Source organism: Pinus tabuliformis, chromosome 4_1, assembly GCF_031772625.1.
Source record: "Pinus tabuliformis cultivar Carrire ecotype Pingquan chromosome 4_1, CPIR1, whole genome shotgun sequence".
In the NCBI taxonomy this organism is placed as follows: Eukaryota; Viridiplantae; Streptophyta; class Pinopsida; order Pinales; family Pinaceae; genus Pinus; species Pinus tabuliformis.
The window spans coordinates 895,869,981-895,887,634 of record NC_142303.1 but is presented as its reverse complement, the minus strand read 5'-3'; positions in this window follow the sequence as shown (position 1 = coordinate 895,887,634).

The window sequence follows — 17,654 nt, the reverse complement described above, 5'->3', positions numbered from 1 at the left end:
TAGAAGCTTCATAACGGAAGTCTGGTAAATGGTTGAGCCGGATGGAGTCGAGGATGGAAGTTTAGGCTCCTTTCCCCTATAAGGATGGAGCTACCTCAAGAGGTAAGAGCTTCTCCCATGAGAAGAGGAACCATCTCCAATCCATTCATGCTATATAAACCTCCATTTTTCCCAAGCACAATGTGGTGTTAATGTTGGTGTGCTAGTGCTAATTAAGTTTCGAATAAACAACAAGCTATACATAATTGTAGCTCTATAGTTGTATGTGAGGGAGAAGTGTGAATTTGGTTTAGTGTGAAGCCTAAAGGGAAGAGCCTAAAAACTATCAATGTTGAGGCCATCATCGAGTGCTAATGAAAGCATGTGGTAACCTGGTTTTGTCAGAGGAGAACACCAACGTCAAGACAATGGTTGTAGTCTCTTCTTGATTTAATATATATGCAACTATCAATTGATTTCCTACATAATGTGTCATCTCATATGTTTATGGCTTAATGTTTCTTGAATTGTTAAGTAGGTTGAATTAAAATTTGTCTATCATGACGGTTGTTGTTTTCTATTGTTTAGTTGTTTTAGGTGTTCGAAGAAGGAAACGGGAGATAGCTGGAGAAAACAAGAAAGGCCATCACCAAATGTGATAATCATACTAAGAGGTATGCCCTCCTAATTAGTTCTAACCTAAGGAAATCTTCCATAGAATGTCTTGTTAGTGGCTACACCCACTATCGGGCTAGACGAATTGTTTGTGTCCTCACTCATAATTTTACTTCACCAAAAATTGGTGACCATACTTGGGAATTAATCCTTCTGTTTGTTCGCTTGGAATTACATGGTTTTGAGTGAACTTTTCTAGTTTCTCCATTTCACTTTAGTGATGTTTTCCTTCATTTGCTTACTACTCTGGGTTTGAAATTCATAGTGGAAACTCTGGTCCCAACTTTTGAATTTTTTTCTTTTTCTTTGAATCCTCGCCCAACGCGCTTAGTTCGCTGACAGTCACATCAATTAGCGCGATATGATGAGAAATAGTCGCGCCAAACCCCTTCTGGTGCTTGTTGTCAATTAGGTAGTTGTGTCGATGCCTGTAAGTGAAGATTAGGGTTTACCCTAGATCTTGGACAGTGCGTTTTGCTCTCATGATTTCTACCCTGTAAGATTTTTAGACAGTTTTCTCCCTGACAAGAAAGTTTCTTTTCATTTTGTTTGTTTTCTTACTGAATGGTCATTTTTTCGCTTGATTTCTTGGGTCATTGGATGGTTAGTGGCAATAGGGCATCTAGATTGTCATCCACTTAGCTAATTCTGAACTTAGTGAGTCAAGTTGTTGGTGCATTTACTCCTTGCATTTCGTTTATGGTCCTTTTATGTCTTTGAACTCCATTTCACAAGTTTAAAAATTTTTCGTTTGCTTGTCTAAACTTCTCTTTTCCAGCGTAGATGACATTGCTTGTCTTGTTTTTGGTAAATTCATTGTGTCATTAGTTTGAAACATATTCTCTTTCGTGTTTTTGATTTACTTGAGAATAGATTGTCTCGAAAACTTTTCCATTGAAGTGTTTTATGAGAAATTCATTTTGTCATTTCATGAAAAGTACAAAATTCTAGTTTGCTGCATTAATATGTTACGATAGTTAGCATCATTGAAGGCTAGGATTGCATTTTCATTTGAAAAGAAAAGGAGTTCTCTTTGCTTTTGAAAGGACTGTTAGAGTGTACTTGTCAGGAAATTAGGAATTAGAATCCATTTTTCATTAGTTTATTTTCTCGAAAAGTGAATTAGTGAAAAATCATATTTTCTTTCGGTTGCTTGGTTGTTTGCATTTGATTGTGTTTTCCACCCTCTCTAGTGTAGACAATTCATCAAATTGAAAGGGTCTTGTCTCATTTAGCTACATTTAGGTTTTTTTGAGTCACATCGCTAAGGCCTAAAAACTGACACATAACTCAAGATAAAATTTAAAATGAACTCAATTAACCTAAGAAACATTTGAAACCTAATGATCAAATATAGAAGGTCTAGGCTAAAGATGTGTTCTATCATCTTTAAACCTAGCAGTTGTCGTTAGCTTTGACACTAGACAACACTAATACAGACTTGTGCTTCTTGTACCGTTGATTATATAACGAGAGACCCCTCTAGGCTGCAATCCTTTATCCATAGGAAGTTGAGTCTGCCACCTTGCAAACATGACACACTAAACACAACATTCACAAAGATTCCCTTCCCATACTTCTCGGTTCGCTGAGAGGTATTCTACAGTTCACAGTTGCTTGGTAATCTCTTTTACCTAGATCATCTAGAGTAGTTAGTTGATATTTTTGACTCATTAAAATTAAAATATCATTTGAGCTCTTGTCCTTTTGATCTCATTTCCAATCGAAAGTGATAGAGTCATCTTTGTTTCTTTCTCGACTCTTAAAACATGAAAGAGCACCGGTTTATTTATGTCTTAAAAATTTGATTTCCCACGATCTTATAACATCTTGTTAGCCTTTTCTAGGCAAAATCATGAGTTTCCCTAAAGAACATTTTAAATCCTTGAATTTTATCTCTCTTTTCCTATTCACTAAGACAAGGTCATCGTGGTTGAACCATCTGGTTTACCTAGTTCCTCTTCCTCTCCTCCGTCTGAAAGATTGTATGCGGAGCCTTTTCTTGAATTACCAGAGTCACTAGAGGACCAAGGTGTCAAAATTAGAATCATTATAAGCATTCAACCTTTGTCATCTCATCCTTTACCTACTTCAAATACTGGGTCACCTGCTGATATTAGCTAGGAATCTTTGACAATCCTTTCCAAACTCCTCAGAGTGCATTGACTATTAACGATCATATTGGACTAGTTATATATCCTCTTAATCCTTTGTTCGACCATGTTGTGATATCACCGTAGTGTCTATACAGCCCGTATGATCAGCCAAGTGTTCCTTTGGAATTATCCTCTCGTACATCTTAAGTCGTTCGTCATCTTTTATTTTTGGCTATGGAATCCAAAGGCGATGCTCCAGTTACCTATCCAGATGAGTCAAAAGTTTCTATTCCACACACTGTCGTGGAGGAAGAACATCAATTTCCTCCTGAAGGTTTCCCCTATACATGGAGCATTCCCATCAGTGTGTATTGGGATTTACCACCTAATTATGTGACTTTGGCACAATTGGTCTCAGGTACGCATAGTGCCTCATCACTTTACCATAACCCTGTTTGGGAGTCTGGTGCCATGCCTACTACAGGTCCGTTCATTGCAAACCAAACCTCCCTACAGGTCCTTACCTCAGTCCTGGTGCAATCCACCATTTTAAACCCCCTTGTATTTTCTGTCCTAGCCACCTGTCGAGTTCAAACAATAGTCTTGAAGAATTTCACTGTCAGGTCTTTGATCCCTCTAGTAAGTGGACAAGTTGTGCCACTGCCTCGGGGGCAGAATCTGAGTGTTACTGTGGTGTCAGGAACCACCAATGTGAGTAGCTCACAGGCTCACATGGTTGGCATGAACTAGCCTTCTTTTGGTGTTGTCCAAAACCCTACTGGTCCTGCTAGATCAAGCAATGTCCAGTACCAATAGGTTGAAAATCCCGTTGGTCTGTTTGGGTCAATACATTTCTTGTATCAGCAACCTTATGAGGCTCAGGTTCAGTACCAATCTCCTTACATTCCATATGGTTCTCAAGGAATGGTCAATACAACTTACATCCTTCATTCTGGCCAGTATGTTTAGCCTGACACATCCACTTTTCCGGGTGGCTACGGCCAAATTCAGTTTGGAAAATTTTCAGGAACTATTCAAGTACGCTTGCAACAACAAGGACAGCCTCTACAGCAATAAGGGAAACCTTTGTTGCAACAAGGGTCATCCACACAACAACAAGAGAAAATGATACTAGAGTAAGGACAATTGCAACAACCGTAGGGGAAATCCTTGCAACTGTTGCAACAAACTATGCAACAACACATGAAGTTTGCTCTACAAACCTCCCAGCCTATGTCTTTGTAGGTCCAATCTCTGTTGCCGCAGGGAAAACCTTTGCAACCGCAAGGTCAAACCTTGTAGCAACAAAGCCAACCTAAGCAAATAAAACCCTTATATACCTATCAATATGGTCAACCCTTGAATGGACAAAGCAAGGGTGAAGTCATACAATAGCAGGCCCAAAATCCTAATGTCCTTTGACAATCAACCCAGAATCCTTTTGCCCAAGGGCAACAAGTCTAGAATCCCTATGTCCAGGGGCAGCAAGTGTATAATCTTTACGTCTAAGGAAAACAGGTCCAAAATCCTCTTGTTCAAGGGCAACAGGTGCAATATCCATATATCCAAGGTCAACAGGCTCAATAGCCTCTTAACCCATATGTTTCTTATCAGCAACCTATGACCAGATAGTTTCAAGGTGTTCAAGGTCAAATAATCCATATGGCCAAGGTAACCTACAATGGGGCCATAATCAGATGCCATATGGCCAAAATTCCCCACTATGGGGCCAAAATCCTTTCCAGTAGGGATGGGCTCCTCCGGTTGGACCCGCTTATTGATCTCCAATGCCTTTTAATACTCAATTTCCATTCTTTGCCACACTAGAGTTTCTAGATGTGTCTTGCCTTACGAATGATCCAATTCTTCATTCACCATACTCATCTTCAGTTCCATCCAATATCCCAAGTGATTATCCTACATTCTATGGGAAATAAAAAGAAGATCCTCAAGCCCATGTGATGACATATCACCTCTAGTGCTCTTTGAATTCTTATGTTGATGATTCCATTCGTCTCGATCTTTTCCAACAATCCCCCACAGGTGTTGCAGTGAAGTGGTACATCGAGCTTCCTTAAAGTACTTACCATGACTTCAACTCTTTAGCAATGGATTTCCTAACACATTTCCAGTTCTCATTTCATTATGAAACTAGCACCTATTTGCTCACATCGCTTAAGCAAGATACTACGATACACATCTCTAATCACATCCATGGATGGAGACGTAGATGTTCCGTGATCAAATTCAAGATTGCTGATCAGTTGCTCACCGAATGGTTTACCAAGTCATTCATCACTCCAATTTCTCATGATATAGCTATGTGTGGATGTGTTATTGAAGAATAAGCCATTGCTCGTACCCATTACTTAAATCTTGTTTACTCTCAGTCTGACACATTATATGAGTTATTACTCGATGCTCCATGGCCATCATCTAATCCCACAACGTCGAAGTCACAGGATACACCTCCTGTTGATTGAGTAACCGGTTTGGTGTCTCAGACCCCTGCTAAATCTTCTTCCAAACAGAAGTCAGTCTCAAACACTGCTTCCAACAATTCCTGTCATAATGCACCTAGCCCTGGTAAAAACTGAGAGGTCCACGTTGTCTAGTCTACCACAGTGGACAAATCCTCGAAAGATAAGAAGAAATGAAAATGCAAGGGTAAAGCCGATGCCCCAAAATAGGGTCCTCCTAAGTCATCTATTGGTGATTCTTCACAACGGAAGCCTATTTATCTATGCCTCATCTGTGAGGAGGATTACTATCCCATGGATTGTCCCCGATGGCTCGAAGTTAGTTATTTTCTCAAAGGGACACCTGCTATCCTAAAACACCCATTTCCATATCAATAGACTCAAATGCTAGACCAACCTCAATCATTTGTTTCCTCATGATCTCAAGTGTTCATGATGAGTATGCCTGTTAATGTGGCTACTAGATCAAAGGATTACCAAACTCCTACTCTCACAGCTAGGGAAGAGAAAGAGTCCACCCTTTCTTCTTCTGCCATGAGTTCTATCCCTCTTCATATTGAGCGCCCTAACCATGATTCCACTATTTGGCCACCCTCTCTAGCTGTGGTAAGGAAATCCTTGTACAATCCCAATGCTCGAGCTGCTCAACACTATAATATTATTGAGGATTCGACTCATGCGCCATCAACTATGTTGGCTCTTGAGGTACTCCAAAGTTGTTTGTCTTGGTGAAAATCCTTGCTGTCATCAATTGGGGGTATTGATCCCACCAATTCCAATTTGATATGTTTTAATCTAGAGAACCACATTTCGTGCCTGCCTCATTAGATTTCCTTTCTCATTCAGGTAATGATGAATGAGAAAACCTTTCATAGGACTATAATCGATGAAGGTGCTTCTACCTAAATCATGTGAATAGCCTATTGGAAGGAAATTAGTTCTCATACTTTGAACCAATCCCCTAACACTTTGGAAGCTTTTGATGGGCGTGATTTGCAATCCTTCGGTGTCTTACCTAACTTTGCCATTACTTTGGAGGGAAAGACAGTACAATTTGAGATAGATATTGTTGATGCTAATCTCAATTATAATCTTCTACTCAGGCGAATCTAGACCCATGCCATGTATGATGTAGCCTCCTCCCTATGTTGCATGATTCCCTTTCCCCATCAAGGGAAGATTTCCACTCTTGACTAGCTGTCCTTCTTTGCCTCCTCCTTATTGGATGGAAATGTTCTGTATGTCAAGCACACTAGTGCTCCTTATGAAGGTGTGGGGTAGGTATTTTTAAAGATTTTGCCTTGATGGGAATTTTTCTGCTCCCACCTCCTCATGTTGCCTCTGTCAACATGATCTCGGTTAAATTTGATTCTTAGGTCATACCTTCACCATATCTTGTTTATACCTGCAGTGAGGTTATGCCACTTAGTCCTGCCGAAATCAATTAAGTGGAGATTATTTTGGCCTCAAGTTCTGTATCCTTTGATTCCCTGTTTCAAGGAATTCTCTCAATACATATTCTCAATCACCACGGCTTGGTGCTTCAGAATCTCCTGATCCCTTACCAGAGACTTTTCTTACTAATGAAGTATCATGGAAGTAATGTCTCTCGAGAAACCACCTTGGAATGATACTCATCATCGTTCCGCGTTCCTGCCTTGCCTGGTGGGCATGTCTACTAGTCTTGAGGATTTCTCTTCTTAGTTTCCTTCCCTCCCACTTCAAGCAACGATCCTAACTCATGAAGTATGGTCAGAAGGGAATTTGGGTAATATTTCCCAAATGATGCAAATTGATATTTCTATCAAACATGGGATCGTTGAACATGTCCATATCAGGGTAACTTGTTCTTCGGATGAGATCAAGGCCTATACTCATTTATTCCAAGAATCCTGTGATGTGTTAGCATGGTCATATGAAGAAATGTCTGGCATTTATCCTAGCGTCGTTGTGCGTGAAATCCAAACTTATCCTCACGTGAAGCCCATTCTCCAAAGTCTCCGTCTAGTGCACCCCAAGAAAGTCGTTGCTATGAAGGGTGAAGCTGAAAAACTTCTCAAAGCTTGATTCATCTATCTGATCTCTCTTACAGATTGGGTGTCAAATATTGTACTAGTGACAAAGAAACAAGGCACGATCTGTGTTTGCATTGATTACCATGATATCAACCTTGCCTGTCCTAAGGAAAACTACCCTACTCCCTTCATTAATCAAATCATTGATGAATGTGCTAGGAGAGAATTATTTTCCTTTATGGATGGTTTTTCTGGATACAACCAGATTAACTTTGTGTCAGTTGATCAAGAAAAGACAACCTTTATCTTTCCATGGGGTACTTTCGCATACAAAATCTCCCTTTCGGCCTCAAGAATGCTGGGGATACATTTCAGTAGGCGATGTCCTATGCATTTCAGATATTCACGACATCATTTAGTGTTACTTGGATGACCTTCCTGCTCATTCTCGTAAGCACCAAGATAACCCTGACCATCTTCGACAAATTTTTATTCATTGTGGACACTACAACATTCACTTAAACATGCATCAATGTGTTCTCTGTGTAGAATCTAGATGACTCCTCGGCTTTATCGTTTCCAAGGACGGTATCTTCCTTGATCCGCTTAAATTCGAGGCCATTGTAAATTTAGCCCCTCCATCTTCATTGCACCAACTCAAAGCCTGCAAGGAAAGGAAAATTTCCTCCATTATTTCATACCCAATTATGTTGGGCTAGCTTAAGGATTTACCCGGTTGCTTAAGAAAGGAACACCATTTGTTTGGGATGAGGTTTCCCAAAAGTATTTTGATGACCTCAAGGTTGTACTCGTAAATTCTCCTTTCTTGCGTCCTATGGATTATCATCATGATTACTTCCTTTAAATCACTACAACCCCTAGCACCACTGTTATGGTATTGGTACAAGACGATGACGAAGGCAATTAACATGTTATCTATTACCTTAGTCATAATCTCCTCGACACCGAAATGTGTTATGCCCGTGTTGATAAGTTGGCTTTGGCTACTGTACAGGCTGTTCGTCACTTTGGCACTACATTGTCTTATGCACTACTACTATGATTTGTTGATGCAACCACATGACCTATGTCCTGACTTGTCAGTCACTGGGAGATAAGTATTCTGAATGGATCGTCATCTTGCAAGAATTTGATTTGGTGTTTACCACTGCCAAATATAAGAAGTAACTAGTTTTCACCAAATTGATTTGCTCCCTTCCTTCTATGTCTCTCCCCACTGGAGCAGATGAATAACTTCGAGATGAGACTCTTTTCCTGATCAAAACCGTTGACCCATGGTACGGTGATATCATCGTGTATATCTAGACATCCATGTTCTGGTCCATGTTGACTATGGATGATCACCAATCAATTCGGAATCACTCCCAACCCTACCGTATTATTGGCGATACTTTATACCGTGTTGGTTTGAGAGTTCGTAATGACCACCATTTTAGGGCATGAGGCGGTCAAATGTCTAGCTATACTACCACACAAAAAATCCTTCGTGCTGGTTATTTTTGGTTTTCTATTTTGCAGGATTACATCCTTGCTATTCACAAGTTCCATGAATGCCAAATTTACCAACGCGAGATGTGCACCCCACCCACTAACCTATACCACGTCATTATCGTTGGTCCTTTTGCCAAATGGGGCATTGACTATATGACATGTAACCCTCGTTCGACTGGGAAGCATGGTTATATTATCATTGTTGTGTATTATTTCACCAAATGGGTTGAAGCGATGCCTACATACTCTGCAAACGATAAAACATCGACTCAATTTATTTTCAATCATGTTATTTCCAGGTTCAATGTACGCCAAGCCATTGTTACAGATCATGGCTCCCATTTTTGAGATTACATGATGGCTGAGCTGACCGCTACATTGGGTTTGTGCCATGATGGCTCAACCCTATATTACCCTGAGGCCAACGGTCACGTTGAAGCTGTGAAAAAAATTTAGTTACAATTATTTAGCGTACTAATGGGATGCACAAGTGAAATTTGAATCTCGTGCTCTTTTCAGCTCTATGGGCTTACTGAACATCGACCAAGGACACAAATAGTTTCACACCATTCCAGCTTGTCTATGGTCTAGAAGCAACTTTACCAATTGAATGTACTGAGTCACATTAAAACTCTTTTCTTGACTCGTAAAACTCGAATGAAAAGATTGCTTAGTATTTTTCCCTTTTGAATCATAAAAGAGAATAAAATGGGGGGTTCACTTTCAAGCTCTTTTCTGACCCTTTAAAACATGAAAATATAGTCGAAACATCATGTGCCTAGTATAAGTTTACCCCTTTTCGGGCTAGGATGCACTATTTATTAAAAAGGTATTCTTTAACTGAAATGGTCAAGCGATTCTCTCAAGTATTGTTTTCTACCTTTCGGGCTCGAGAGACATAGATGTACGAAAAGGGATCACGTGGAGTTTTCTTTTCTGTGTCTTTTTCAAACTCTCTAAACATGAAAAATATACCAAGTTACACCTTCGTCGGGCTCATTAAAATACTAAACGACGTCGGATTTGTCACCATGACGAACATGAGATTCTCCTTCCTAGGGCTTGTTAAACTTACTAGGTTGGATTTGTTCGAAGGATGAACTTATAGTCCAAGCATATGATATCCCCTTCAGGCTTGTGAATAAAACATAATTGGGGTACCTGGTAGAAATGGTGGGGGAGAATTTGGAAATCTAATCAGTGGTGTCGGCAGCTCACACTTGAACATGACACTTTCTACTTCGTGTTAGGTTGGGATATCCTCCTTTTTATCATTGACCTTCCTAGGTTGGTTTGTTTATTTTTTCCTTCCATTTGATCTCTTCCATGTCATCATGACCACCGATCCTATGGATCCCAAAGCTGCCAAACTTGCAGCCATGTCGCCGATATGTTCAAGAGTTGTCCTTCTGCAATTACACTTACCCCTAATTCTCTGTATCATCCAAAATCATTTTGCATCCTTTTGTCTTGTGTCGATGATGTGGGATACATTATGGGCCTCCTTCAACATAGTCACTTCCTCTCGACTCCAGCTTATTATCCGGGAAGTTGACCGAGAGACTCCCTTCTGGAACCTTAGAGCTTGCATGCCCTAGTGGCAAGTTCTTCAGAATCGACAAGAATTTCACATCATTGGATTTCGATTGAGTGATTTCATGGGTTTTCGACTACCATTTGTCTATTCACATTCTGTGAATTGTGATGATAGTACCTTGAGGATGATTGTCATTATTGGTGATTTCCCTTGCGCTTGTTAACGGTTTACATCATAGGCTGGTAATCAAGTGATTTTATAGCATGTTCGATGTCAACACATCTATTCACATGTTAGAATTTGTAGTTTGATTGGGTCGAGTTGGAGCGCAAGACCCTGGGCTCAGATTATAAAAGTCCAGGTTGCAAAGTAGTGTGACATGATTATGTTGATATGCATGTCTCCCTCAGATGGATGGCTATGACCATACCACGAGTTATCATATGTGATCCTTCTCATTATTGGTTGGATGCGACCATAACATAGTTTCATTATTATCCTCTTTATCAAATGGTTGCACCCATTCCTGGTTCCATTTACGTGATCACTCTCTGGATGGTTGCATCCATACCATAATTCATGTATAATTTGACAAAGTTTTAAGTTATGTATATGTATTTGTACTTGCTTGCAGGTTTTTCGACAACATAATCTGGTTCCCTACACTGATTCATAAATCATTTCATCCCTCACTCTAGTTCATCCTTCACACTTTAGGGGGAATCTGTTACCCATCATTTTGTCACTATCCTTGCACTCCCCGTTCCTTGATCCTGGAGGACCTCCACAGTGAACCCTACATGCTTCTAGTTTATGAAGAAACTCCCATCGTTTCCCTCCTCATGTGATCTAGGTGGATATTGGTGGCCACCCATAAATTCCATTTGGACCCCCACCATTGTTTGTTTTAGTTTTCTAGTTTCCTTAATTGTAGCACAATTTACTATTTTTAGCAGTTTTTCAGGTCCTAAACTTCCAAAGCCATTTTGAGGCCCTAAACAACATTTTTTTGGGAAAAATAGAAGTAACATGGGTCCATGGACCGATTTTTCTCTTCCCAAAGTTGTAGTCGTCAGATATATTTTTCTAATGAGGTATTGTGTGTGTCAAGCGGAGATCGTATGCCAAAATTACAACCTCGGGAAGTTGATGTACCAATTTACCCAAAATGGGGCCCATAGTTTGGTGCTTCATCTCCTAGAGTTAGGTTTTTAGATGTTTACAATTTTCCATTGATTCTCAACAATAAATAGGCCTTCAAGCCTCATTATAAGACAATTTAGAGGCATGTAGCCACCACATCTCTTCTCAGAGATAAGCTACCATCGCCCTAGCTAGTTTATTTCCATTTGTGTTTGGAAGCATATTTCAGTATTTTAATGTAATGAAATGAAGTAATATTTCTACTACATCTCTTTATGTATGATTATATCTATAATTTGTTGCGTTCCTGTTTAAATTCAGATTAGTGGTATCATAGCGGTCTATTCTTTCTATTTCTTTCTTTGCATGTACCCAACAAGGTCGGGATATAAGGAGTTAGGGCTTGAACTGGTTGAACCTTTGCAAGATCAGCCTCACAAATCCCGACAACGTCCCATGGTGGATGAAAAGAAATACAAGGGGGTAGGAGATCCTATCAAAATCTTGCTTGAAGAGTCCCTCGAGTGACAAAGGAACGTGATGATGGACAACATTGCTGAGATCCTTCAGCAGCTACCCAGGGGTGACACATCTAATTCTAGCAACTACTCTGGAAGCACCACACCCTTTAAGGTACAAGTTAACTTTGACATTCCCATATTTGAGGGTTAGATAGATGGAGATGCCATAGATAAATTGTTAAATCTGCTAGAAGGGTATTTTTATGTTCATGATTTTTCCAGCCAGGAAAAGATTACTTTCGCTCTTCTTGAAGTTGCCCCGCACATCAAGGACTGGCAAGAAACCTACTGGGAGCAGAAGGATGAAAGTACGGCATCATTGTTTTTAGCCGCACCCACTTCGAATTCATGCTGGGCTACCATCAAGGAGTAGTACTACCCTGTCAGAAGCTATGAGGATCAATACATAAAGTGGACCATGTTGCGGTAGGGAAGGGACCAAGACATGTTAGAGTTTACCAATATTTTCCATACCTTTCACAGAAAGTTGGGTATCAAGGATTCATAGCAACATTTGGTACTCAAATACTACGGTTGCCTTCGCAGGTACATCTAGGATGAAATAGAATTCTGGACCATCTCCTCGCTCGACATTGCCTACCGATATGCCATAAAGATCAAGCAAAATTTTAAACAAATGAAGCGAGACTTTGGATCTATGAATCTGAAGTAAGGGAAAGGTGCCCCCAAACCATAGAACAAAGGACAAAGCCAAGGCGAGGTGACCCAAGACAACCCGCCAAAGCCTCAAGTAAAGAACAACATCGCAAAGCTAAAAAAGGACACGAGAAAGTGGTGTGAGTTCCATAAGAGCTCCACTCACAACACAAGTGAGATTCGAGCGAAGTAGTCACTTGTGACCAAGCTAAAATATTTAGAATTATATGCATGTTCCAACTCTGAGTCAGAACCTGACAACGAGAATGACAAAGGGAAGAATATTATCGATGTTGAGCCCAATGCCATCGTTGCCACCATGAAGATCCAAAAGGAGGAACCCGAAGATCTAGAGGTGGAGGAGCGCCTATTCCACTCCCATATGTGGGTAAAGGGCTCCCAACTAGAGTTCATTGTCGACAGCAGGAGCCAAAGGAACCTCATTTTGGCAGATGTCGTGAAGCAGCTGGGATTACTAACCACAACACATCCACAACCATACACCAGCAGGTGGCTTCACCAAGGACGGGATCTTCATGTGAGCCAGCAGTGTCGCCTTCCATACAACATCAAGCCCTTCACGGATGAGGTATTGTGTGACGTTTCTCCCCTTGATGTTTGTGATGTATTATCAGGCCAACCATACTTGTGGAAGCGACATGTTGTGTATGAATGAACGACTCATGCTATTATTATTACTTTGGGAAAATAAGTTGCACAAGATACCGAAGGTAGTACCAACTACCACCATCAACTTGGATACTGCAAAACAATGCAGTAAGCTCATTTCCAAAACTGGGAAATTTGTTTTCCTGATGATACACCCTCAAGGAAAGAAGAACACGGTGGCCACGACTGCTAGATAGGGCACCTCCGCATGAAAACTACATATGGACAAGGTCATGGAGGAGTATGAGGACATCTTCACCTCCTCCACAGGGCTTCCTCTACACTGTAAGGTCAAGCACTCCATCAATCTAACCCCACGTGTGTCGCTAGCCAGTGGACTAATCTATCGGTGCTCCATTATGGAGAACGATGAAATCAAGAGGCAGATTCAGGAGCTGCTACAAAAAGGTCACGTCTAACCGAGTTCATCACCCTGTGGGAGCCTGATCGTGTTGGTTTAGAAGAAGGATGGGACTTGGAGACTCTGTATTGACTATCGGGCATTGAACAAGATCACTGTCTGGAATAAGTACCTGATCCCATGGATTGATGACCTTCAAGACCAACTGAAGGGGCAAAATATTTCAGCAATATGGATTTGAAGTCAAGATATCATCAGCTACCAATAGAACCCTCCGATGTGTGGAAGACTGCCTCCAAAGCCAAGGAGGGACTTTTTGAATGGTTGGTTATGCCTTCCGTGTTGACCAGTGCTCCTGCAACATTCATGAGGCTAACAAATGAAATCTTGCAGCCATTCACCAACTCATTTGTAGTGGTATACTAGATGACATCATGATCTTCAGTCAGATTTGGGAAGAGCACCTCCACCACATCTGACAGGTTCTCCAAACATTGCAGCGACACAAGTTATGTGCCAATTTGGAGAAATTCACTTTTGGCATGACCCAAGTTCAGTATTTGGCATACATTATTGATGAATAGGGGGTGCATGTGGATCCGTATAGGATCCAAGTCATTTGGGTTTGGCCATCTCCAACCACTCTAACAGAGCTCCGTAGCTTTTTGGTTCTTGCCAACTTCTACTACAGGATCGTATTGGGATTTTCTCATATCACTTGGCCCTTGAGTCAAGTCACCATGGGATGAGCGAAAGAAAAATTCTTTTGGTCTGAATCTCAATAGAAGGCATTCATAGAGTTGAAACATCGCGTCTGCTCGACACTAGTTCTCATTACCATACTTGAAACAACCATTTGAGATTGGGACAGATGCCTCTAACTATGTTATTAGGGATGTCCTTACTTAAAACGAGCATCCAATGGCATATCACAGTGAAACACTTTCAAACACAGTCCAAAAGTATCCCACTTATGACAAAGAGATTTCTTCCATTGTGTAGCCCTGCCGACAATGGAAGCATTACATTTTGGGAAGGAAACTGTCATCCACACAAATCACCAACCCGTGCAGTTCATACAGACACAAGAGAAGTTGGAGAATGATCGCCATCAGATGTGGTCCACATACCTGCAACAATTCCATTTGAATATCAAGTATAAGAAGGGTAGCACCAATAATGTTGTAGATTGCGTCAGTCGATCATTGATCATGGAATTAACCACTCTGCTCAATTGTTGTGGGCATGAGACTTCTGACTGGCCGCTTCTCTACAACAATGACCTAGAATTCGGCCACACATACCAGACACTCTTAGAGGGTTAGCATGTTCCAGATTTTCACCTCTAGGATGCCCTGTTATGCCACCTGGGTCACCTTTTTGTTCCTTCAAGCGAGCGTGCCAAGATGATTTGGGAAGCACACTACAGTTAGGCTACTGGGCATTTCAGGGTCAAGAAAATTGTGGCAGTACTGCAGAAGTATTTCTATTGGCAGAATCTTCTATAGGATGTCGGGAAGTACATTAGATCTTCCACTTCCTGCACCATTTCCAAAATGACTATCAAGAAGCAAGGCCTCTATACTTTGCTGCCTAATCAAACTTGGGAATCCATCTCCATGGATTACGTGTCAGGCCTTCCTTCTACTAAGCATGGAAACAACTGCGTTTTCGTGGTCGTCGATAGGTTCTTGAAGATGGCCATTATGGAGGCCTACAAGAAGAATATCACAGAAGAAGCCACTGCTAAACTCTTCTTTGAACAAGTGTGGGTAAAATTTTTGATCCTAGAGTCTATCATCTCAGATTGTGATAGCAAGTTCCTCAATAAATTTTGGTCCAGTCTCTGGTCGATTCTCGACACCAAACTCACTAAGTCCACAACCTTCCATCCCCAAATTGATGGCCAAATGGAGGTTATCAATAGGATGATCATACACATTCTGCACATGTACAACTCAAAGCATCCATGCACATGGGATGAGAGCCTCCCCTATGTTCAGCATAGCTATAACTAGGCTCTCCATAGCTCTACTGGCCACAACCTTTTTCAGGTGGGCTTGGGATTCCAACCACTATGTCCCATTGATGTGGCCATGCCATTTGTAGCTACTCGGGCAGATTCAGCTCATGTCCAATCCGAAACAGATAAGAAAAATGGCTTCATTGAGCACATCCAACATATCCACTAGCAGGTCCATGACATTATGGAGAAATCAAATGCCACGTACAAGTAACAACATGATCAACATCTGGCGCCACACAAGTTTGAAGTGGATGACAAAGTTTGGTTGCATTTTTAGAAGGAACACCTTACCAGAGCCTATCAAAAATTCATACCGCTCTGATATGGTCCTTACACGATTACCAAGGCTATGTGAGGAAATACATTTGAGTTCAACATTCATCCATTCCTTGTCCTGCACCTAATGTTCAACGTGGACTATGTTCAACCATACTTTCCACCATTACCAAACACATCCGATATTGCAGAACATCTCACACCAACAGAGTTAAATCTAGAGTGCATGGAACAAGCTACAACTAATCATATCATGGACATCGAGATCAAGCACAATCACTAGCAGAAGATCCAACTATATCGAGTTGTCAAAGCAGGCCAACTCCTTCACCAGGGCAAGTGGTTGACGAGGGACCAAGTTCAGCAAAAGTCTCGTCATCTCATGGAGGAAATCAACGCAATGGGGACCATTGATTCTTAAGGGGGGAGGAATGATCCAAGTGGATATTGATGGCCAACGACCAATTTAACTTGGACCCCCACCGTTGTTTCTTTCAGTTTTTTCAGTTTCCTTAATTATAGCACAATTTACTTTTCTTAGCCATTTTTCGAGTCCTGAACTTCTCGAGCCATTTTCAGGCCCTAAACGACGTTTTTTGGGAAACCTAGGAGCAACATGGGTCCACAGATTGATGTCGCTCTCCCCAAAGTTGTAGTCCTCAGATAGATCTTTCTAACGAGGTATTGTGCATGTCAAACGAAGATTGTATGCCAAAGTTACGACCCTGGGAAGATGATGTACCAATTTACCCAAAATGGGGCCCATAGTTTGGTGTTTCATCTCCTAAAATTATTTCTTTTGATGTTTACAGTTTTCCATTGTTTTTCAACAATAAATAGTCCTTCGAGCCTCATTGCAAGACAGTTCAGAGACATGTGTCCACCACATCTCTTCTAAGAGATAAGCTACCATCATCCTAGCTAGTATATTTCCATTTATGTTTGTAAGCATATTTCAGTATTTTACAGTAATGAAATGAAGCAATATTTCTGCTGCATCTTTGTATGTATGATTATATTTGTAATTTATTGCGTTCCTGTTTAAATTTATATCATCATGAGCAGAAGATTTCCCTTTGCAACATTTCCCAAAATCTTCTGTTTTTCCTAGTTTACAAGATCGGTGCTAATGACCATTGTCCTCCTCATGCCGATATGCAGGGATTAACACTATCTCTAGCACTGACCAGAGTGTCAAATATTTGTTTCAATCACGCCGATCTTCTTTTGAAAAGTTTTTTGAATAAGGAGCTGAAGCTTCTAGGTATAGAAGCTTTGTAACGGAAGTCTGGTAAATGGTTAAGGCGGATGGAGTCGAGGATGTCAGTTTCAGCTCCTTTCCCCTATAAGGATGGAACTATCTCTAGAGATAAGACCTTCTCTCATGAGAATAGGAACCATATCCCATCTATTCATGCTATATAAACCTCCATTTTTCCCAGGCACAAGCTAGTGTTAATGTTGGTGTGCTACTGCTAATTAAGTTTTGAGTAAACAACAAGCTATTCATAGTTGTATCTCTACAGTTGTGTGTGAGGGAGAAGTGTGACTTTGGTTTAGTTTAAAGCCTAAAGGGAAGAGACCTAAAACTATCATTGTTGAGGCCATCATGGAATGCTAACGAAAATGTGTGGGAACCTGGTTTTGTCAGAGGAGAACAACAACGTCAAGGAAATGGTTATAATATTTTCTTGATTTAATATATAT